Raw genomic sequence first — 23,374 nt, forward strand, 5'->3', positions numbered from 1 at the left:
CATCTGGCCCCGTCAGCCTACACCATGTTTCCTTGCGCCTGGGTGGAGTACACAGGCATGCGGTGCCTGCTGACTCCTAAGCACCTGGACCTGGGGTTCAAATGGCCTGTGCAGAGGCTTAAGGGTGTGCTTATTCCCTCTAACTCACTTGCACATGTATATAGCCCAAATCACAATCTAGCTCTGGCCCCCGTGGCTGGCACACTGAACAGTTATGGACGACTAATGGATGAGCAGAAAGAAAGAACTAGATCATAGATTTTGGCCTGTCCTGTTTAGGATTCAAAAGAAGCACCACTCCATCCACGAGAGCAGAATGCAGAGTAGAGGGACAGCTCTAGTGGAACATGCAATTTTTGGAAACAAAAAAAGCTGGTATACTCTTTAGAGAGAGAGAAAGAGACTTCCACAAAGGCAACAAGGCATTTAACTTAGTCAACTAGAGAAAGACAAATGCCTCAAAGGAAACATGGAAAGAAAGGAAACATGTCTAAATCAACATTTCATTGAAAGGACAGAGTTTCTTGAACAGTGAGGCTCAACGATGCTAATTCTTTCACATGCTGTGTGATTATAAACCTTGACAGACTCACTGCAATTATCAAAGTGCATGCCAGCGAGACAATGGCATCCCTACTATTTACACAGGGCCAGGCTGGGTTCTGCTGCTCTGTGGATACATGGAGTGGAGGGCAAAAGGAGGCAGTCCCTGAAAGGAGCAGCAGGATGGCCCAGTTACCCATCCTGTTCTGCCCAGAGTGAAAGAACTGCTTGGGCATAGAAAGGACATGGTCCCATGTCCTTATACTCCCTATGCACAACCAGCAGAGCTGTTCAGGTCCATAAGGGGGTTATACTACACCCTATGAAGAGAGGTAGCAGCAGACACCCTTCCTCTGGTCATTGGGAACCTCCAGAAGGAATTGTCGCTCAGGGAACAGTAGAGCACATCACTTCCCCCAACTGAGGGCTGAGTCTGAAAGCACCTTTGAGCTCATTGTCAGTAACTGAGATGCAACCTTCAGCAGCCGCAGAGACATGAAAAAAAACTAATTTGGAAATCACTGTAAATGTACAAAAGAGTGTTATTTATAAGGCAGCAGTTTAGATTACTACAAAGGAATCATTAAATTTGTTCACCAAAACAGCCAAATAAATGTTACAATAGGTGCAGCCTTACTGATGACTCAGTGAGAGATCGAGCCTTTGAAGTCTGTCACCAGTTTTGAGCCTTGAGAAGTCTGTTTCTGTCCATGTCACTGCCACCCACATGCCTGTCTCTGTCTGTGGCTTTGTTTTAAATTGTCAGCTTTCCTCAAGGCATCAATGCCGCATCATCATCATCAGGCTCCAAGCAGTGCTTTGCTCAGAGAGCTGTGCACAGAGCTATGAACAGCCAGATGCAGCCTGAGAGCTACATATGGAGTATCATGGCAGGAAGCAGAGATACATGCACCACTGTGCAGAAGGAACATGGATTTGCAATGGAAAAGGCAGTCACGGAGCTAAGCAGACAGGGGTTGTTCTATATTATTCAGCTCCTCAGTCAATAAGGTTTCAGTATTGCTCCATAACAGAGAATAGTCTGGGAGTTCTGACAGTAATAATCAATCGCCATCTCTAATAATTCTGTTTTTCATCAATAGGCCTCAAAGAGCAAGGGGATCATTATCTCCATCTGACAGATGGGGCAACTGAGGCATAACAATGCACAGTGCTGTAGATGGCAAGAAGTGCCATACAGCCACCATCTTTTTAACCTACCCTAAAAATTGCATGAAACATAAGTAATACATTTGAGGGCATTTCACTTTGATATACTCAGTGCTTTCTCACTCTTTTGAATAAAACTATGCAAACAGCAATGCATGGAAATGTTAACGGGCAGATGTGACACAGATTAATTTCATGCCTGCCACAAGATCTTGTGAGTTTCATATTTCATATTATTGTAACTCTGGGTTACCAGGACCATTAAACATTATTTGCAGTGGAAACATGATCCTACTGAGTTTGGGCAGTTAAACAGAAATCCAGGCTCAGTTTGAGGGGGAAGGGTCACCATTGTCGCTAACTCAGTGGGTATAATCGAAAATGGTTGTGAAGTTTGTGGATATAATGACCAGAAAAGACTATGCAACAAGCGTCACCAACATACGTGATGAGCCATTATAATCAATAATGCACCAACATGGAAAATGAAAAACTCCGGATTTTTTTCTTGTAACTTTTGCTTTAAAATGTCCATAATTACAGCCTCATAGCAGCATCCCTTTTTAATTAGAGATGTTTTAAAATATTTTTAGAGGGGAAAAAATCATATTACCAGCCAAGGAACCAATTCTGCCATCCTTAATCACAGTGAGCAGTACCTTAGTCCATGAGTAGGCTGGGAATTCAACATTAACTCAGACATTAACTCTCCCTGGCTCATCTGCAAACAAACTAAATGGCAGTGTCCGTGTGCAGGGTCTGGCCAGGACGCAGCAGTCATGGAAGGGATTGCTAACTAAACTATACATGCACTGACCTGGGATGAAATTTCACGCTGGAATGGTTGAGTGGTTCTACTCTGCTCTCCAAGTCCAGGCGGAAGCGATGATAGCGGGGTAAAATGAAGCTATTTCGGTCAAAAATATTTCTATACTAATGGCTGTGCAATGTACAATTGGAAATAAAATGCAAAGGAAGGAAAGAAAAAGGCTGATGGGCCAGTGAGCAGAAAACCCTGTAATTAGTTCTTTAGCTGTGATATACAATATGGAAACTATGTTCTAGCAAAAGAAACACCTCAACCTTACTTTCCCCCGAGGAATCTGTTGTGTTATAAAGTAAGACACGCTCTGGGAGATCAATCCGAGCTCAGGGTTAGGCTTCAGAAATAATATTGTGGCAGTAGCTGGTGGCTATTGGCTGCTGGACTTCAGCAGCTGCTTCCCTAATCTCTTCTAGCACATCATGTTGCACATCCTATTATGTGGGTGGGAAGGGTCTCTTAAGAAATTTTCGGGTCTCTTAAGAAAACTGTGGATAAAAATGGAACGTTTCATAGGTAAAGGCTTTGAAACGTTGGACCGCCATTTAGAAAAAAGATGCAAATAAGCAACGGAAAAGTAACCCTAGACCAATGTGGCATGATAGCATGAACATAGACGCATGCCCTTCTCAAAAAAAAAAGTACTTTTTATATTTTTTCATTGGATTCCGTGTAAATAAAGAGTTGCAAACCTTGAGGTAATGGAATAATTTAGCTTTAGCTGCCTCAGCAGTATTATGTAAAAGGTCATCATTTATAATAGCAAAACACTTAAAGAAGACATCCTGCGTGCTCATAGACAACTTAAAAACACTTCATATTCGGTATGCAGTATTTCAGATACTTTCTGTTTTTCTCTCAGTTGTTCATGATTAGGGACATGAGAATGAAAAGCAACATCTTTGCTTCTTAAGTATTCATCTATTCCTGCCACTTACTGGCTTTGCTGTGCAATAGCACAATGGTGCTTACATTAAGCCGGAACAGAGCTATTTATACTACATTACTGAACTAAGAACTACTGCTTGAGTTGATGTTCTTACATCAAATCTAGCAACCTTCTCAGAAACAGCACCAGCTTGTTGGAAAACAAGGCACAAAGGGCCTAAATCCTCTCTGCCATGCACCTTGTGTCGTCATGCAGCACTGTGCAAAGGGAGGGCACAGCGGATCTGAAATGCTACCCAATCATGATGGCAGCACGGGTGTATAGGACAACGCATGGTGCAAGGCACTACAGCATCAGGCCCATAGTCTCTTAAAAGTTGCAAGAGAGTTCATCATTCTAACAGTTTTGCTTGGAAGGTTCATCATAAAGGAAGCAGGAGCTAGTCAGGACAAATATTAGGAAAAGGAATGTGTTTACTGGTACTGGCAGCAGGCCCCAATGGCCTCCTCTCTGAAGATGCAGCTGCCATGGATGAGGATGATGTGTCCAACAGTGTTTCTCCTTTCCTCCCCCCAAGATGCCTGGTGAAGGCATGAGCCACGAGGATTGTCCTTTCTTGGAATCTTTGCTCTTTATGAAGACAGCTGAGACTGGTGACATGAGCCGTCTCATCGATAGCCTGTTCCCCACTTGACATCACAAAGCGAGATTCACCAGTACACTCTGGCTGCTTTGTGTAGCTCCAGGGATGCAAAACAGCTAGTAACTGGTCAGAACTGGCCTGTCCGCTTAAGACTGTTTTGCATCAGCGGAGGGGCACAAAGCAGCTGGAGCATACCAGTGAGTCTGGCCTGTAATCTTCTGTTAATGAGATCACAACTGGGTTGCAATGGAAATATTTATGTCAAATGAGGAGTATGGGCCTCATCCTGCAAGGTGCCAGGTATGTTCAAACTGGAAATCTGTGGCATTTATGGGTGGGTCCCAGGGCCAGTTCAGTGGTGGGGCAAATCCTGCTCCTGATGGAGCGATCCAGGAGAAGACTCCACATGTGTAACTTCAGCATCTTCCCCACTTGTACACTCCAGTACCTCCTGTGGGTTCATCCACAGGAAGTAGCAATAGGACCCATTCCCATTATGGTTACCAAAGGCCAAACAACTTCATGGAGTTCTCTCTAATGTTTTGTTTCACCTTTAAATACAATATTACAACTTAAAGAGATTTAAAATAATTGCTCTGATTGTAAAACCTATATCTTATTAATATAGAGCCCCTCTTTCTACCTGTTAGGAATAGGAATTACCTTCAGAAGAAACTATAATAAATCTACTATTTATTTGAAAAGACAGTATCTTGGCTACAGACACAAGTCTATGGCTCTGTAACATATACATTTCATGGCTTCAATAAGCTTCCTAAATAGAATACAATGCAATCCAGACAATTACAAGCCTGTATTTGTTGTATGCATTTTAAAACAATGAGAATACTTTATACTTGCCTCGCACCTGTGAGCCAAAGATCTCAAAAGACTTTGCAAGTAGTGGGCCCAGTCCTCACCTTTACACACAATGCAGGTGACTCTAAGCTACCCTTCCACTCTCCTGGCCCCAGGCCAGCCAAGGTGTGTGTGGGGGACGAGTGGGTGGCACAGAGACAGCTTTACCAGTTTTGCATCATATGAGAGTTCAGTTGTGTCAGGACAAACCCTCAGCTGCCCCTTTGGTGTATTACTAAGCCAATAATTTTTATTCTTACTTATTCTTATATATTATTTGCATTGGTGTAGTGCTTAGGATGGAGTGCCAGCGATGGACCAGGATGCGGTTTCGCAAGGTGCTTTACAAACACAGAACACAGATAGTCCCTGTCTGAAAGAGCTTGCAATCTAAATATAAGACAAGAATTAAAAATTAAAAGCCCCCAGTGAAGGGGGAGATGAATATTCTTGTACTTGCTTTACAGCAAGTAGTCTGAGGCAGTGAGAAGTTTGGGATACCTGCCCAGTGTCACACAGCAATTCAGCAGCTATAGACAAACCCAGGAGTACTGATCCCAGTCTGCTGCTTTAACCACTAGGCAACAGTGAGTCTGTGAGAATTGCTCTCTCAAGTGAAAAATAAAAGCCAAAGTGAGGAGGGTAAGCAGGAAAGAAGAAATTTGGTGCATTCAATAGACCCTATTTTGCTAACAGGTTTTCAGCAAAACTCCCCTTCAGATCTCAAAGGGAAGTTCTCCTTAAAGCCTTATGGTACAATAGGACCCTATATTTAAAACCAACAAACTACTTCTTAATATTTTAAAAATTAACGAATCTACTCTATGGCAACCTTCATCTTAAAGCTGGAGGGAGATATAGAGTTATTTGATGTCTCTGATACATTGCTTTAATAAACCTGGAAGTTTATCAAACATTTAGGAAAGTAAAAAGCATATTTTAGTGCAACAAAGCTGCACTGGTATGGCTAAAAATATATTTTTAAAACGAATACTGCATTTTTAAATTAAGAAATTGGACAAAGCCCTACAGAACCCTGTTTCAGGTTTGGCTTTAAGCCTGCAAAAACACTTATTATGGTCAACCTCTGCTACTGAAACATTTATTATGGCTGGATGTAGGCAGGCTTGGTCAATGTGAAAGATGCTTCCAATCTCCTTTACTCTTGATGAGTATGTTTTTCACCATGTTCCAATTCAGCAGAGTCTGTTTCACTCTAGTACAAGGTCCCCACCCCGCCATCCCATCAGATTTTATTCCTTAGCTTACAGATTGGTATGAAAGCTATTTTTGTTCCTAGCAGGATGTAAGGAATGTTAAAAATCCTATTTCTGTTTTTTTAAAAAGATAATTACTATGTTGGTGTTATTTATCTGCATTTTATTTGGGCTATGTTTAAATTTATAAGTTGATAAAAGTGAGTTTTCTGTTTGATCATTAAACGGTATGAAAATCTGTGAAGTAAGACCACAGAAAAATATGGCAACATAAATAATCTGATACTGCTGAAAAAACTGCCTTCATAAAACAAGAGTATAATAATATCTTAGAATGGTTTCCTCCATGTGACTAAAGACTAAAATAGATCCCATAGCCTGTCATCATTTATACAGGTTTCTAATTATCATGTGCCATGTTGATCTATTAGCATGCATTGCAGTGGGGCCTGAGAGAGAGTTTTTACTAAGAAACATAGCTATTCCTAATTGGAAAGAAGTACCTGAGGATTCAAGGTTAGCTGAAGCTTCATGAATGAAACCCTGTGTAGTCATTTAATACATGTTCCAGGTCCCTCCCCAAGATCCACTTCTTCTCTGATGTCTGCAAGAAAACAGCCAACTACTAACGGTTAGGTTGAAAGGCTGTTGGGTATAGTGGATGTGCACTTATTTTTAAGGAAACAAATGCACACAGTACATAATAAATGTAGCTATAATTTATAATGCATATTAACATTTCTATATATTGATGTCTCCCCAATGCCCCTTTTCTGTGTTACTTGTCTTGAAGGTAAAAAAGGAACTAAGAAATGTACCTATCATCAACCTTACCATTTTGCTTGATTGTTGTGTCCTGCTTTTGTCTTTCTATATTGTAAGATATTTGGGGCACTATGCATTGTGAAATGCCTAGTACAATAAGACCCTGATCTCTATTGGAGCATGCAGGCATTGCTGTAATACAGTCTTTCCATTGTTAATTATTTGTAAGACCAATGTAATTAACTAAAGAAATGTACTACCACAGCTCAAAATTACTCTTGATATGTGTATACCAGAATTAAAGACTTATTTTTATCAGAGAAGGTAACACTTACTGAAGGTGAAGAAAGTCACCTAAATGGACTATTCTCCCTTATATATTACATGGCCCCTCCTCTCCAGGTCTGGAACTTATAGCTTCTGCATTCCTGTAAAGACACATCCACCTCCATGCTGCCTGGATGCTAGCCAGAAAACATTAAGAACACAGGATAAACAGTCTCCCTACTCTCGGTCCTAATGCCTGGTGCCACAGTGACTCCTGGCAGCTTGGAAGACCAGTTGCAGAGAAAGTCTTGTTCAACCCCTACAGCCGTGGGCTGGAGCATTCCCAATACAGGTGGAATCTTTGGAGAATTTATCAGCAAAGCTCAAAGTCTCTACTGAGTATATGAGAACTGAGATTTTTTTTAAAAAATCTTATATCGTGGCCAAGTGGCTACACAGCTTTTTACACAGCTACAGCAAAAAGTACATCCTTTTGATACAGAGGCAACCTCCGCCCTGGCCCAGATTTCTGGTCCCTGCTCCAAAGCATGGGATGTGATAGAACTTCCCAGTGAAAAGGTTGTAACGTTTTTTTTTTTGTTTTTTGTTAACATGTGCAAAACAACACATTTCTCCCAAATCTCATTCTTGGAAATGGGTAAGCCATTTTTTCTGAAACTTTCCAAAAATGTTCAATCCAAAGCAGACACCCAGCATGGAAAATTTCAGCCTGAACAGGCCAGTCTGGAAATGTCATAAGCAACGGAAAATAGGGTCTTTTAATGGGATGTGTTGGGCACCCAGGCAGAGTAGGCAACTCTGCCTTTTATATACACACCCAGTTTACTAACAGTAAAATGCCAACCTTCATTATGTTTGATATTTCTAACAAGAATAACAATGTAAAGAGAATAAAATATGCATAATATTCTCTACATCCCAACATTTTGGAATGTAAAGAATTGCATTAAAACTGACATCATCCTTGGTTTCAATTGATCTTTTTGAAGTTACATTAATGGTCAATGCATCACCTTATTTGGGTGCTAAGAGGTTTCTTTGAGAGATGTTTATAGTGCTAAAAAGAAGCTCATATAAAGCTAGAGGTTTATTTCGATTTTATTTTCCAAATTTCAAACTCATGTAGTAGGTTATTTTGATTGGTCAACTTAAGTGGTTGGGGATAACTTTTCAGTCTGATCATTCCAGCTTTTCATTTCAAAGTTAAAATAGACCCATTTAAGCTAGTGTTCTAATCTTCTGTACATTTTTAGAATTGTGATCACACACACTCACATATTTTTGGAGATTGTCAAATAGTAAAATAGCACCTATCTTTTCATTCGGGCAGCATTTAGTTACCAGCTTTTTATCTGAAATTTCCTTTCACTGTTTTTTAAAAAAATCCCATATGTAGTAATATGTATCTCTTTGTGATTATTTTAATATGTATTTATAATTATTTTTATATCAGGAGTAAGAGCCTAGCTGATGCACGTGAACGATCCATATCAAACTCTAATTACTATGTGAAAAAACCTGTACAATTTTAATACAGCCCATCAAAAGCTATTACTATTAAACTCACACAGATAACATGAGTGACGCATATTATCCCTTTACCTTTTGTGAGTCTGACACAGAAAAAGTTACTGAACAGCCCTGTGTTTTTCTAACAGGAAAGAAAGAAGGGACCTAAAAAAGATTTCTAGTGACAGTCCAGGAGGGCATAATGTTTGCTTGTTGTGCCTCTAGGCAATGTAATATAATATGTAAGGTAGACGCCCATAGTCTGGTTGTGACCATCAATATTTCTGAAACATACAGACTTTGCAACAACAACACACTTTACTCCCAATTTTAGATTAAAAGTATTATCAAATAAAAGAGTGGGCTTAGCAATTATACGGCATCTAGAATCTTACATCAGAAATAGAAATAACCCAGATTCAAAAATAACTTGCAGGCACATCAGTCAATCAAATAAGGGTGCTACTGAAAAAAGATCTGAATATCTTAGTCACAACAAAGACAACTATTTTCAGAGAGTACTCTGCAGACGTACATTCTGTTTGCAGCTGCAGCCCAGCCCTAAAAAGAGAGGCAGATTGGGTTTGGAGGGAATCCAGAATGAGATCAAAATGCACTCTACAGCCTAACCTTCCAAGTGAGTGTGAGAAATTAAAGCAAACTCAAGATTTAAGTCCACCACAGCTGCCAAGGGAGGTGTGAGGTATGTAGATTGCACAACTAAACCCCTAAATAAACGTGTTTGGGTCAGCATAAGGAGAGTGTATGCTGTTTACTTCATTGCCTAGACAATCAACCACAATGTGGGACCTCTGGGAAAAGTGATGTGGTATAGAGCTTGTGGGTCAAATGATAGAATGGAGAACTTATTCAAACAGCAGAATAACACAAGGATACATATGGAGACCCTTTAAATTCATGGATTAGTCTGTGATTACTTGTGTTGAACTACTGATGTTTACTTTTGACTGGCTGTGGAAACCTCACATGCTGTGGCATGAAAATGAATAGTATAAGTTACAGACAGTCCGATCCAGAGCTGATATAAAGTGGTGTAGATTCACTGATATCAATGAAGCTATAACAATTTATACCAGCAAAGCATCTGGCCCAGAAATGGATATGGAGAGAAAAGTGAGGAAATATGGAGCATATACTTTTAAACCACAGATACAAATTGCAGTGCTGAAGGACTTAAAGATACATAGCTCAGAGGCAAATCATTCAGGCACAGTCATAGCCAGCATGATTTGAATATGCCTGATTTATCAGTTCATTCTAACTTAAATGAATGAGATTTCCTGAATGAAAAGAACACCAAGATAAAAGTAATATATTTTGTTTCTATGTAATGTTGTGGATTAGATGGATAGTGGACAGGGCTGAGGAGGAGCACATGGTCTAGGGACAAGGCTGGGTGAGAGGCACATTGTCTCCTGTACCAGACCTATGGAGATCAGAGTGGAAAGGTAATACAGCCTGGGGCTAGGTCCCTTTCTGCCTTAGCAGTCCCTGTTTATTGGGATTGGGACCTGTGGCAGCCATTCAGGCCAGTCCCTTTCAACATGGCTCCATTGCAGCTGTGCGCACAAGGAATTGGTGGGAGTGCCACCAAAGATGCAAAGGCATGGGGCCTCTGTGCTGAAATCCCTGATTTTCAGTGGATCCCCTGGAGTCTATGCAAATCTGTGGGTAGGCCCCAGGGCCTGTTTTGCAAAGTTGGTGACCTCATCCCCACACAGAATGATTAGGGAGAAGTCTCTGGAAAGATAACCACATAGCAATGTCCTCCCCTTTGTCCTCCTCCCATGGGAGGATCTGTGGGAGGGTGCAGTCAGGCCATGAATAAGGACCTGGCTCATAGTTTCTATCAGCTACACTGATATACACACTCTGAGGATCTGGCCCAATATATTTCCATCTACAATGTCATAAAAAATTCGGTTTCTCATATATTATTTCTTATTGGAAAAGGTTACAAAGTGAGAAATAATGGACCTAGTATACACTCTCTGTGATTTAGTAGATATTTATAGAATACATATTAAAGCTGAAAAAAAATTAAATTGCACAAGGGATTGTAAAAAAAATCAAATGAATTAAACAGTAATTTTAGGGCCAGCAGTTTCAAATTTACCTTGCATTTTTCTGTGGCTCATCTGTACTTGCATATTCTCATACCAGTCATTTCTGGTTACTAAGACACATCAAAAGAGAAGTCAGAGTCAGCCTCTTCTTGTCTGCTAATCCTAGTGTTGAGTGCAGTAGGATTTTAAGACACTCAGTATCTCACAGGAATTGCCTCTTAAAGTTGTTCCAGTTCAAAGTTCAGTGTTTATGCTGTCATGATAGTTTGTGTGGTATTGAATGATGATGTCATAAATGGCAGCTTGTGTGCTGTCCAAAGGAATTAGACATACATTGGTGCCAACTCAACTGTATATCTTCTAAGGAACAATCAGGAACATGAGAGCGTAAGTACTGGCCATTTTTTTTTTACTATGGTCAAATCAGAAGAACAACAGGAGCTGCTGGAGTCAGTGATTTTCTCCCTTTCTTTTCACATGTGAATAAATCTTTTGTATGCTGATCCATGTCTAATAAGTTTCCTCTAACTGTTGCCCTTGTCTCCCTGAGATTGCATGACCTTGTATCAGCTCTTGTTTGAGAAGTGATATGCTTGCACAGTATGAAGTATGTTACAACTACATGTATCAAACTAGGGTATCATAACTGGTACCCAAGAACTCATCCCCAGCAAGAGCAATGTGTCACTTGTCCTTTGTTTACATTTTTCAATACCTAAATACCTGCTACATAGCTTAGGGAGCACCTCTTTTCCTAGTACTGCTGATCATCAGAATCTCCTTTTAGCAATACTTTGTCCTTATAGTCACATAATAGCCCAAATTCACATGCCTAAAATAGGCTTTTAAGGTGGTCCCATAGTCACTGTGGCAAGGGTGGCCGCCACCCAAACATTCCTTATGGCCAGAGGTCACTGCAGACAGCACTCCACCCCTGTGGTCTCTTTCATATGGTTCCTTAACCAAATTCAAGACCATTCAAAGATAATTAAAATATCCCCTCCCAACCAATTTATTCATGATTTTAAGTATAGAGTGACCCTCCAGATACCAACCCCAGTTCAATGTGTCTCTCCTCTTAGGGGGGTCCCCAGCCCTCCTTCCCAAAACTAGATACATTTCAAGCCTCTGCTTCCTGATCATCCCCCCCACCCACCTACCTTATTGCAGCCACCTGCTGCCCATTATAGGGAATTTTCTGATTCCACTCAGGTGGGGCTCATCCTGTAATCAGGGTTACCTTAACCTGAGACTCTTCAACCCCTGGGGCAAGCCCCCCTGTTCCAGTCATCAGTTGTTTCATAGTGCCCTAGAGTGTGAATAAAAACATTTTATTTTCATGAGCTACATTTTTCTGGGGGTACAGTTCCTCCCCAATTTATCCAAAATATGGAGCAAATTTTCTTTATCTTTCCCTGCCTCCCAGATACAGAATATTTATAACAGGGTGTTGGTCCCAGGGTGCATATGCACATCGCTGCACTTTATTCTGAGCTGTGTCCCTTTAAGGCTGAAGGGAGTGAGTTTAGGGAACACATGACGGGGTCATGTGGCTTCAGATTGCAAGCAGTCAGATATAAATAGAGACAGCCTGCCCTTAATAAGGGAAGATTCAAGGGGTAAGCTCTCTCTCTCTCTCATTTCCATGGAGGGTTACCTAGCAGGGGGAAAATGTGTCTTCTTTTCCTCACAGTTGGCAGATAATATTTCTTACTAAGTATGCTGTATTACCTTAAGCCTTAAATAGCTTTCATGATTTAATAAAATCTACACTGAGGAAATTACATAATGTCAGTTTACAGCATTATATTCCTTCAATGCTGCTGAGCCTTAGAACTGTACCATAGAATCTCTATGGATAGAAATTCCATGCTTGAATAATAAGAATATAGCAATAGGAATATATGACTGACCACATGATAAGGATGGTAATGGTGAATGTGAAATGCTCAGGGAGATTAGAATCATAGAAGATTAGGGGTGGAAGAGACTTTAGGAGGTCATATAGTCCAACCCCCTGCTCAAAGCAGGACCAATACCAACTAAATAACCCCAGCCAGGGCTTTTTTCAAGATGGGCCTTAAAAACCTCAAAGGAAGGAGATTCCATCACCTTCCTAGGTAACCCATTCCAGTGCTTCACCACCCTCCTAGTGAAATTTTATAGAGAAACTATAAAAATAGAAAATGATAATAATTGGGATTTCAACTATCCCCATATTGATTGGGTACAAACTTTATCTCTGCCTCAGGACGGGAGGCAGGGATAAAGTTTCTAGACACCGCTAATGACTGCTTCTTGGAGCAGCTAGTCCGGGTACTCACAAGGGGAGAAACAATTATTTATGTAGTCCTAAGTGAAACACAAGATCTGGTCCAAGAGGTGAATATAGCTGAACCACTTAGTTATAGCGACCATAATATAATTAAATATAACATCCTTAGGGGAGGGGAATACCAAAGAAACCCACCACAGTAGCATTTAACTTCAGAAAGGGGAACTATACAAAACTAAGGAAGATAGTTAAATGGAAATTAAAAGGAACAGTCAGAAGAGTGAAATGCTTGCAGCTGCATGGAAACTTTTAAAAAACAATATAGTAGAGGCTCAAATTAAATGTATATCCCAAATTATAAAGAATAGTAAGAAGGCCCCCAGCCCCCCTAAAAATACCACCATGACTAAACCACAGAGTAAAAGAGGTAGTTAGAGGCAAAAAGGTATTCTTTAAAAGTTGGAAGACAAATCCTAATGAGGAAAATAGAAAGGAATATAAACCCTGGCAAGTGTAAAAGTTTAATTAGGTGGGTCAAAAAAGAATTTGAACAGCCACTAGCAAAAGACACAAAAAGTAACACCAGTTGTTTTAAGTATATCAGAAACAAGAAGCCTGCCAAACAATCACTGGGGCCACTGGATGATTGAGGTGCTAAAGGAGCATTCAAGGAAGACAAGGCCAATGCGGAGAAACTAAATGAATTCTTGACGTTGGTCTTCACTACAGAGGATATGAGGGAGATTCCTTCACCTGAGCCATTCTTTTTAGATGACAAATCTGAGGAGCTCTCCTAGATTGAGGTGTTAATAGAGGATGTTTTGAAACAAATTCATAAATGAAACAGTAATAAGTCACCAGGACAAGATTGTATTCACCCAAGAGTTCTGAAGGAACTCAAATGTGAAATTGTAAAACTACTGTGCTATGTAACCTATCACTTAAATCAGCTTCTGTACCAGATGACTTGAGGAAAGCTAATGTAACACCAATTAAAAAAGGCTCCAGAGGTGATCTGGCCAATTTCAGGCCAGTAAGCCTAACTTCAGTACCAGGAAAATTGGTTGAAACTACACTAAAGAACAGAATTCTCACACACACAGATGAAAAAAAAATTTTGGGGAAAAGTCAAAATGGCTTTTGAAAAGGGAAATCATGTCTCACCAATCTACTAGAATTCTTTGATGGGGACAAGAAGCATGTGGACAAGGGGGATCCAGTGGATATAGTGTACTTAGATTTTCAGAAAGCCTTTGACAAGATCTCTCATCAAAGGCTCTTAAACAAAGTAATTAGTCTTGGGATAAGAGGGAAGGTCCTCTTATGAATCAGTAACTAGTTAAAAGACAAGAAACAAAGGACGGGAATAAATGATGAGTTTTCAGAATGGAGAGAGGTAAATAGCGGTGCCCCAGGGGTCTGTATTGGGACCAGTACTGTTTAGCCTATTCATAAATGGTCTGGAAAAAAGATGTAAACAGTGAGGTGCAAAGTTTGCAGATGGTACAAAATTACTTAAGATAGTTAAGTCCAAAGGTGACTGTGAAGAGTTACAAAGGGATCTCACAAAACTGGGTGACTGGGCAAGAAAATGGCACATGAAATTCAGTGTTGATAAATGCAAAGTAATGCATGTTGGAAAACATAATCCCGGCTATATGTACAAAATGATGGGGTCTAAATTAGCTGTTGCCACTCAAGAAGGAGATCTTAGAATCATTGTGGATACTTCTCTGAAAACATCTGCTCTATATGCAGCAGTCAAAAAAGCTAACAGAATGTTAGGAACCATTAGGAAAGGGATAGATAATAAGACAGAAAATATCGTAATGGCACTATGTAAATCCATGGTACACCATGAATACCATGTACAGTTCTGCTTGCCCCATCTTAAAAAAAAAAAGGATATACAGAGGAAGTTATTGCTTCTTCTTTAGTTTGATGTAACTTCTGTTACCATGAAATGTTTAGTAAATACTCAGGAGACAGGTTGTTTGGAGATAAATCACAGCACTTTCGAAAAACAGCCAGCTCAGCCTGAGAATGCTCAGGCTTCTGGAAGCTTCTGTTTCAGAGCTGCCATGGTCAGAGGCTTAACACAAACATTAATGTAGTCACACCATTGCTAATATTACACAATTTGCATAGTCATTTCCATGCTTGCAACATGATAGCTATCATTACAAGGCTGGGACCAATAGCAGCACCAGCATAAACACAGACTTTCCGAGGCAAAAGTGTTTTTTCTTTTTAAAAACGTGTCCTACTATGACCTCACTTTAATAATCTGTGCAGGGACCGTCCTGTCCCCGACATGAGGAGGGAGTGCCAGACAATAGGGAGGGCAGGAGAAACTGGCGATGTCCTTTTACATATCAGGCCTTGTCTACACTGGCAAGTTTCTGCTCAATAAAGCAGCTTTCTGAGGTGTAACTCCCAAGGTGTACACGCTGCCAAGCCACTTCATGCGCAGAAACTGCGCAGTGGCAGCGCTGTAAAAAAAACACCCCGACGAGAGGCATGGAGCTTTCTGCGCTGGGGCTACAGTGCCGCGGTGCCAGTGTAGACACCCAGGTCGATTACAGTGCTGCTACTGGCCTCCAGGAGGTGTCCCACAATGCCTGCTCTTGCTTCTCTGGTCATCTGTTTGAACTCTACTGCCCTGCCCTCAGGTGACCAACCGTGAGCCCCACCCCTTAAATTCCTTGGGAATTTTGAAAGTCCCCTTCTTGTTTGCTTGGTGACACGTGTAGTGGTCTCAGCGAATCTTCAGAGAAGAGGGACTGAACGGAGAACGCGGCGTGCCAGAACGAAGCCACGGAGAGGCTCTTAAACGTTATGGCGCACCAAGCAGACACGCTCCAGGTGCTACTAGCACTGCAAACCGAGCAGCTCCGCGCCCGCCCTCCCCTGCAGCCACATTCACAAAACTCTTCCCCATGCCTCCCACCCAGACATCGCAAACACACTCTTATCAACCTCCTGGTGCTAGTCTGTACCCGCTGCATTCCACTCCTCCCCCGTCACAGTCCAGCACTGCGGATTTCCACTACCCACTGCACTCCACACCTGTCCCTCTGCAGTTTAGCCCTGTTGAAGTACAGTACCCGCTGCACTGTACTTCAAAGGAGAAGGTTGGATTTGATACCTGGACATCCACAAATCTTTAACCATCCCGGGACCCCACCTCCTCCTGGGACCCTCCTTTCCCCTATCCCCCACAGTGCTGATGTGTTTTTTTGTTTGTCTCTCTCCTCTGGCTATTCAAATTCAGCCTCCAGGTACTGAGCCTCAGCAGTCCAGGCCTGAGTGAAGCTTTTGCCCTTCCCTTCACAAATATTATGGAGCATACAGCACGCGGCTATAAGCATAGGAATATTGTCATCGGCCAGGTCCAGCCTCCAATACAGGCATCACCAGTGGGCCTTTAAATGGCCAAAAGCACACACCACAGTCATTCTGCACTTGTTCAGCCTGTTATTGAACCGCTCCTTGCTGCTGTCAAGGTGCCCTGTGTATGGCTTCATAAGCCATGGCATTAAGGGGTAGGCGGGGTCTCCCCGGATCACAATGGGCATTTCGACTTCCCCTACAGTGATCTTCTGGTCCAGGAAGAAAGTCCCTGCTTGAAGATTCCTGAACAGTCTAGTGTTCTGAAAGATGCATGTGTCATGCACCTTTCTGGACCAGCCTGCATTAATGTCCGTGAAATGCCCGCAGTGATCCACAAGCACCTGGAGAACCATAGGGAAATACCCCTTCTGCTTAATGTACTCAGTGGCTAGGTGGTCTGGTGCCTGAATTGGAATATGCGTGCCATCTATTGCCCCTCCGCAGTTAGGGAAGCCCATTTGTGCGAAGCCATCCACAATGTCACACACTTTGCCCATAGTCACGGTCTTTCGGAGCAGGATGCGATTAATGGCCCTGCATGCTTCTGTCAACACGAGTCCAACTGTCGACTTTCCCACTCCGAACTGGTTAGCCAATTGATAGCAGTCTGGAGTAGCCAGCTTCCATAGTGCAATTGCCATGCGCTTCTCCAACAACAAGGCAGCTCTGATTCTCGTGTCCTTGCACTGGAGGGCTGGGGTGAGCTCATCACACAGTCCCATGAATGTGGCTTTCCCTACCCGAAAGTTCAGCAGCCACTGCTCGTTATCCCAGATGTGCATGACGATGTGATCCCACCACTCAGTGCTTGTTTCCCGAGCCCAAAGGTGGTGTTCCATGGTGGTCAGCGCCTCTGTGAATGCCACAAGCCATCTTGTGTTGTAGCTCTACGCATGGCGAGATCAATGTCAAACTCCTCTTGCCTTTGTAGTTTAAGGACTAACTCCACTGCCACTCGTGACGTGTTCATCAAAGCGAGCAGCATATTGGTCAGCAGTTCGGAATCCATTCCTGCATACCGAAGAGGCAGAGCATGCGGTACACAAACCGTTGAAAGATGGCGCCAAATGCAGATGGAAGCACAGGGATTGCTGGAATGCGAAGCAATGCATCACGGAGCATTGGGACAGGACCCAGGATGCACCGCGACCCCCTCCACCTTCCCACAACTCTTAGTGGCAGAAGAGGAAGAGGTGCTCTGTGGGGTAGCTGCCCAGAATGCACCGCTCCGAATACCGCTGCAAGTGCCGCAAGTGTGAAAATGCTATTACGCAGGCAGATGACAGTGTGAACACACAGCAGCGGTTTCCCTTCAGTGCTCTCTGAACTCCCGACACTGTAACTCTGCCAGTGTAGACATACCCTTTTGTCAGCATAGCTGTGAAGTGCTGCAGCAACAGGTGTGCTCCCTCTGCATATCAGGGAGTTTGGGGAAGAATTTTGCCTCCCTGGGGCAAAATTCTTCCTGGATCACCCTTTTGAGGATGAGGGGTGGGTGGGTGGAGGTCTACTTGCAGCTTTTAGGGCACAGCCTATTGTGATGTGGCACAATTGAGACCTCTTGTGTTTAAGAAATACCAGTAAATATCTGATTCTAGCGGTAAAACAAATGAGTCAGAACAGAGGGAAATCAAATCTATGTACAGATCAGAGAAGAGCAGGTTTGCAAGAGGAGATTTTAGTTGACATTTACAAACTCCAAACAGGGTTCATAATGCCGGCCTATATCACCTTTATACACTCATCATAAGATCAGGAAGGCCATCATAAACAAAAGCTAGAGAAGAATATATTCATGACACACAGAAATGTGCTTCTAAAAAAAGTTACTTTTCTGCATAAAATAACCCACTTGCTGATATTTTAAAAACAAGGGAGACAGGAAAAGGGTGATTCAAGCAGCAACAAGTGTGGTTATTCTCAGGGAAAAATGTATTAAGGATGAGCTTAGACAAGCCAAGTGACCTTTGCTTGTAGCCAATTTTCTTATGCAGAGACTAAAATTATGTTTTAAATAGCAAATTAGATTGGTCCCACAGGACTGCAAAACTCTTGTTTTACGTATTCCAAATGTTCTTATTTGGCACAGCTGTAAATTTAAAATAATTTAAAAACAATAACATTGTGCTGTCTGTGCGGTTACTAGAGTTTGTTTATAACAAGTCTGTTATGCCCATTAAATTAATTGGATTTAAATATTTTAATCCATGTTTTATTTACTCAGCAAAAGGCTATTCATTATCAGAATATTATGGTTTAGAGCAGAGTGAGACTGTTTCTTTGTGTTCATGTGCACAACAAAATGTCCAAATTTTTTCAGCAGCATGTTTTACAGAGGCTAGAAATAATAAAACAAGCAATTGCGGGACATTGACTGCTGCCCCAAGAGTACATTTTATGTGTCTTGTAAATTCTAGAGTCCTGATCTTCAGAGTACTTGAGCACATGAGAACTCTGGTCATGTGAGCAGTCCCATTGACTTCACTGGAACTACTCAGGTGTATCAAGCTAAGGATATTTGCAAGTGCTTGCAAGACTAAAGCCGTAAGTAGTGCAGCGCTGAGCACAATGAGACCACAAACCTGACTGCAACCTCTGGTTGCAAAAATACATAAGAAGAAGAAATGGCAAAAGTGTGTATATTTTAAGCATGTAGCTGCTTTATAAATGCACATTTGTCTCCAGTCCTACACAGCCGGGAAACAATGAGGTGTAAAAATAAAGGAAGCAGGGACTATTCAAACGAACTTCTGACAAGATAGCAACAGGAAGATGATCAAAGTATGGAACAATTTATCTGAGGCAAGTGTAATATTATTATGCTTTTGTGTGTCACACTGGTGTCCTGTTAAAGGAAAAGGAGATGGCATTTGTTCCGTGTTCTGTCTAGCACATACTATCCTGCTGTAGAATTTACAGATCACTGACAAACTGTTTTTTTCCTTCTGGAGCTCCAGATACACTTGCTGAGCTCAGTGTTACATCAGTTCAGGACCGCAAGCCAACACCTTCTTGGGGAGGGGAGGCGGCGAGGGGACTTGAGATTAGGGTTTTGGAATTGACCTATATACACTGTGCAGTTTAGCTTTGTTTTAGAAACTCTGGGCCTGATTCTTTGCTGATGAGCAGCCACTTCCACTTATCCAAAGTGGACTCGATTCTGATTTCAGCCTCACTGGTTTTACACTGGTGTAACGCCACTGACCTCTGCAGGGTTACTCTCGACTTACACCAGCATAAAGAGGAGAATCAGACCCACTAAGTGCAGATTGAGTTACCATCGGTGTACGTGAGTAGAGAACTTTGCACTCACCTTACACAGGTATTCACAGAAACTACAGGGCAGGAGAGAATGAAGCTCTTTGACTCATTTGGCTAAATTTGGAACTGCTTTACATCCCATGGTCCTGATTCTTCTTCAATGGAAGTCGATGGCAAAATGCCCCTCTTGATCTTCCAGACATTCTGCAAGGCTCATCCATCTACCCAACTCTTGTATTATTAATGATTGAAATGATAAAGTTCCACATAAAGTACTGAGGTTTGGATCTTCAAAAATGAAGTTCTGCACACACCAAACTTACAAGTGTGCAACTCCAGGAGCACATGGTCAAGTCTGGGCTTAACTAGAAATGTAGACTGTAGACCAAGGTACCAACAAGTCAGCTCTAAGGTCCCTGCCAAACCTGAACATGCATTCTTATCCCTGCTTCTCTCACCTTTTCTCATGACTGCTGTCCTCTTGCTGATTATTCTGTCCTGTCCTTTACGACATTCAGGAGAGGACACTACTTTATTGCCCAGTGTATCCAGGGCACTCTCACCGCAGGTCATCCCATCTCTGGTTATATGTCTACAGTTACCATCACTTCTTTCTGCTTCCCCAGGCTAGTTTCTACTTGGGCCTTCTTCAGTCAATCTAATTTTAACCCAGCCTGCCTGGACCCTCTTAATTCAGCTGGTCAACCTGTTTACTTACCGTTCGCCTGTCTGTTCATCCTTCGACAGTACCATTTTATGCCAGAGGTCATCTTGTAGCAATCTGTGGTGTATTAAGTTGTGGTTACAATTCTGTGGGAAGATGGTTCTTTTCTATGGTTGCTCTCCCTATCCACATTAATTTAATCTCATTGCAACCTCTTGCTTTATGGTTGCTTACATCCCACATGCCTGGCCAAGCCCATCTGTTCCAGATGGCTACAGCTTTAGTGTACTGGCAATGCTCTTTCTTTTATGCCAGTGCAGAAGGTTCTCATTATATACATAATTTTAAAATGCTCTATAACATAATGGGGGATGTGGAGAATAAGATAACCATGTACAGGTATTTGATTGGGTCTTCTCCCGATTCAGTCAAAATTCCTACTGACTACACTGGAATTTTTATCTGAGTAAGAACTGTGGGATTGGGGCCCAAGGAATAAAAAGTCTTGTTTAGGGAGTAAGAACAATGGAATTAAGTTGAGCAAAGGAAAATTTAGGATATCTCCAGCTATATCCTAATTCCAGATCTATTTAATTTAACGTAATGACTCATAGACTATGTCTACACTGACCCACAGTTTGGACTATGGGGATGTGAATAGCAGGGTGCGCCAAAGTGCTGCTCTGTAACTCCCCCGTATGGATGCTGCAGGTGTGAACTAAAGGTTCCTAGTTTGCATGAATGTAGTCCTGTTTGAAGAGGCCTATGTTAACACAAACTAGATGCCTTTGGGTTCATCCCTGCAGCATCCACACAGAGGAGTTACAGTAGAGCACTTTGGTGTGTGCTGGTATTCACACCCTCTAGTCTGAATCACAGGGCGGTGTGGACAAGCCCAAAAAATGCCTGTCACCATGCCACCTACGTGCTAATTAAATTACATTACATTATTACATTATAAATTACAAAGTAAATGAAGTTCACCGCTGTCATTACCTCAGTTGAAACCACTGCTTCTGCCATCAGAAATATTTGCAGCCATTTTGTCAACCCAGAGCTGTGCTCTGCATTGTCTGGAACTTCAGGATGATTTTCAAGGAGATCCATCTCCAGAAGGACAGCCTGGAGATTACAGAAGAATGAGCGACCATTGCAAGTTCTGTATTATGGAAAAGGAGGTGCAAAAGATGATGAAAGGCACTAATGGCCAGCACATGAATCTTGGAGGCGCAATGAATCCAATAAGGTGTTGGAGTCACAAGCATTTCGGCAAAAAGAAGACTGCTGCATAGCTTCAGCTGTTGGCACGGACACCACCTCTGTTCACCTCTCAATATGCTCCTCCTGGCAAGCAAATTTAATTTCTGTCTTATCTGAGATGAGTCACAGCCAACTTGCCATCATCTGTATCCCTACCTCAGCTAGACACTGTGAAAGAAGTAGGACTGTAGAATCCTAAGGAAAAAAGAGGATAGAAATGACCATGTTGGTGACACTGCAGCCCAAAATATTTTACCATTCCCCTAATGGCTCTTCATATGCTTTGAAAACAAGGGGTGACAAGATGGAAACTTGTAGGTTTTTGAATGTCAGGGCCTTCAGGGAAGTAAAACTGTTGCCAGCATCTTTTAGCATGTCTTGTTCCCCTAGAAGTCTAAGGAACATGCTGCCAATGGCAGTGCTAGAAGTTCCCTCTTGAGTCATTTAAAGCTGGACTGAACAAAGAATGAGAGTACAATCCTGCCTAGGCTCTGAGAATAGACAAGAAGAACTATCAGGTCTCTTCATATCTAGCTATGATTTTAGTACTATACCACAGGAAGGGATAAGAAAGAGTATGTTTAAAATAATCAGTATAGCCAAATTCAGATTCAGCCAAATACCTGATAGAATCATAGAATATTAGGGTTGGAAGAGACCTCAGGAGGTCATCTAGTCCAATCCCCTGCTCAAAGCAGGACCAACACCAACTAAATCATCCCAGCCAAGGTTTTGTGAAGCCGGGCCTTAAAAACCTCTAAGGATGGAGATTCCACCACCTCCCTGGGTAACCCACTCCAGTGCTTCACCACCCTCCTAGTGAAATAGTTTTCACAGAATCACAGAATGTTTCCTAATATCCAACCTAGAGCTTCCCCACTGCAACTTGAGACCATTGCTTCTTGTTCTGTCATCTGCCACCACTGAGAACAGCCTAGCTCCATCCTCTTTGGTACCCCCCTTTCAGGTAGTTGAAGGCTGCTATCAAATCCCCCCTCACTTTTCTCTTCTGCAGACTAAATAACCCCAGTTCCCTCAGCCTCTCTTCATAAGTTATGTGCCCCAACTCCTAATCACTGGACTCTGTCCAATACGTCCACATCCCTTCTGTAGTGGGGGGACTAAAACTGGATGCAATACTCCAGGTGTGGCCTCACCAGTGCTGAATAGAGGGGAATAATCACTTCCCTCGATCTGCTGGCAATGCTCCGACTGTTACACAAGCTTCAAAGAGAAAGGTAACACTTGCCCCTCCCTAATTGTGTAGGAAATGCTAGAGATATCAGAATTTCGAACTGTAGCCTATTTAACAAACCCCTTCAGCCTTGCAAGTCCAATATTGCTTGTTTGTTAGAGCTGTAATGAAGAATGAGCCGGAAATTGCCCACTGCGCTGACAGAAAATGTCACACAGCTCAGAGTGTCGAAATCAATTATTATGAAAGCATGAGGTAATGTTTATGTAGTTCCAAATGTGATTTCTTTTTATTTTTGAGGTGTGTATGTGTGTGGTGAGTCGTGATCATCAGTAACACAGAGAGGAAGAAAGGAAAAATGTGCATGGAGTAACACATAACAGAACCCTTATAATTCTATTTTCCTTGTACCAAACAGGAGACTGAGAGTAGAAAGTTGGAGAGATTGTATAAGTGGCCTCCAGAAATGACTTCTAAATAGACCATTTAATATTCAGATATGTGATTTATCTGTGGGAGAGCAATGAGGCCCAA

The 23,374-nt window shown here is 42.0% G+C and overlaps 1 long non-coding RNA gene across 1 annotated transcript; it reads right to left on the reverse strand.

The window, feature by feature from the left end:
* Window positions 1-27: 27 nt before the first annotated feature.
* LOC122462002 lies at window positions 28-22,858 on the reverse strand. Its single transcript, XR_006284323.1, has 3 exons — window positions 22,723-22,858; window positions 7,994-7,998; window positions 28-38 (listed from the first exon to the last, which is right to left on the reverse strand). It is a non-coding gene; the product is annotated as an uncharacterized LOC122462002 (long non-coding RNA).
* Window positions 22,859-23,374: the final 516 nt, after the last annotated feature.

Source organism: Chelonia mydas, chromosome 1 (assembly GCF_015237465.2).
Source record: "Chelonia mydas isolate rCheMyd1 chromosome 1, rCheMyd1.pri.v2, whole genome shotgun sequence".
Lineage (NCBI taxonomy): Eukaryota > Metazoa > Chordata > Testudines > Cheloniidae > Chelonia > Chelonia mydas.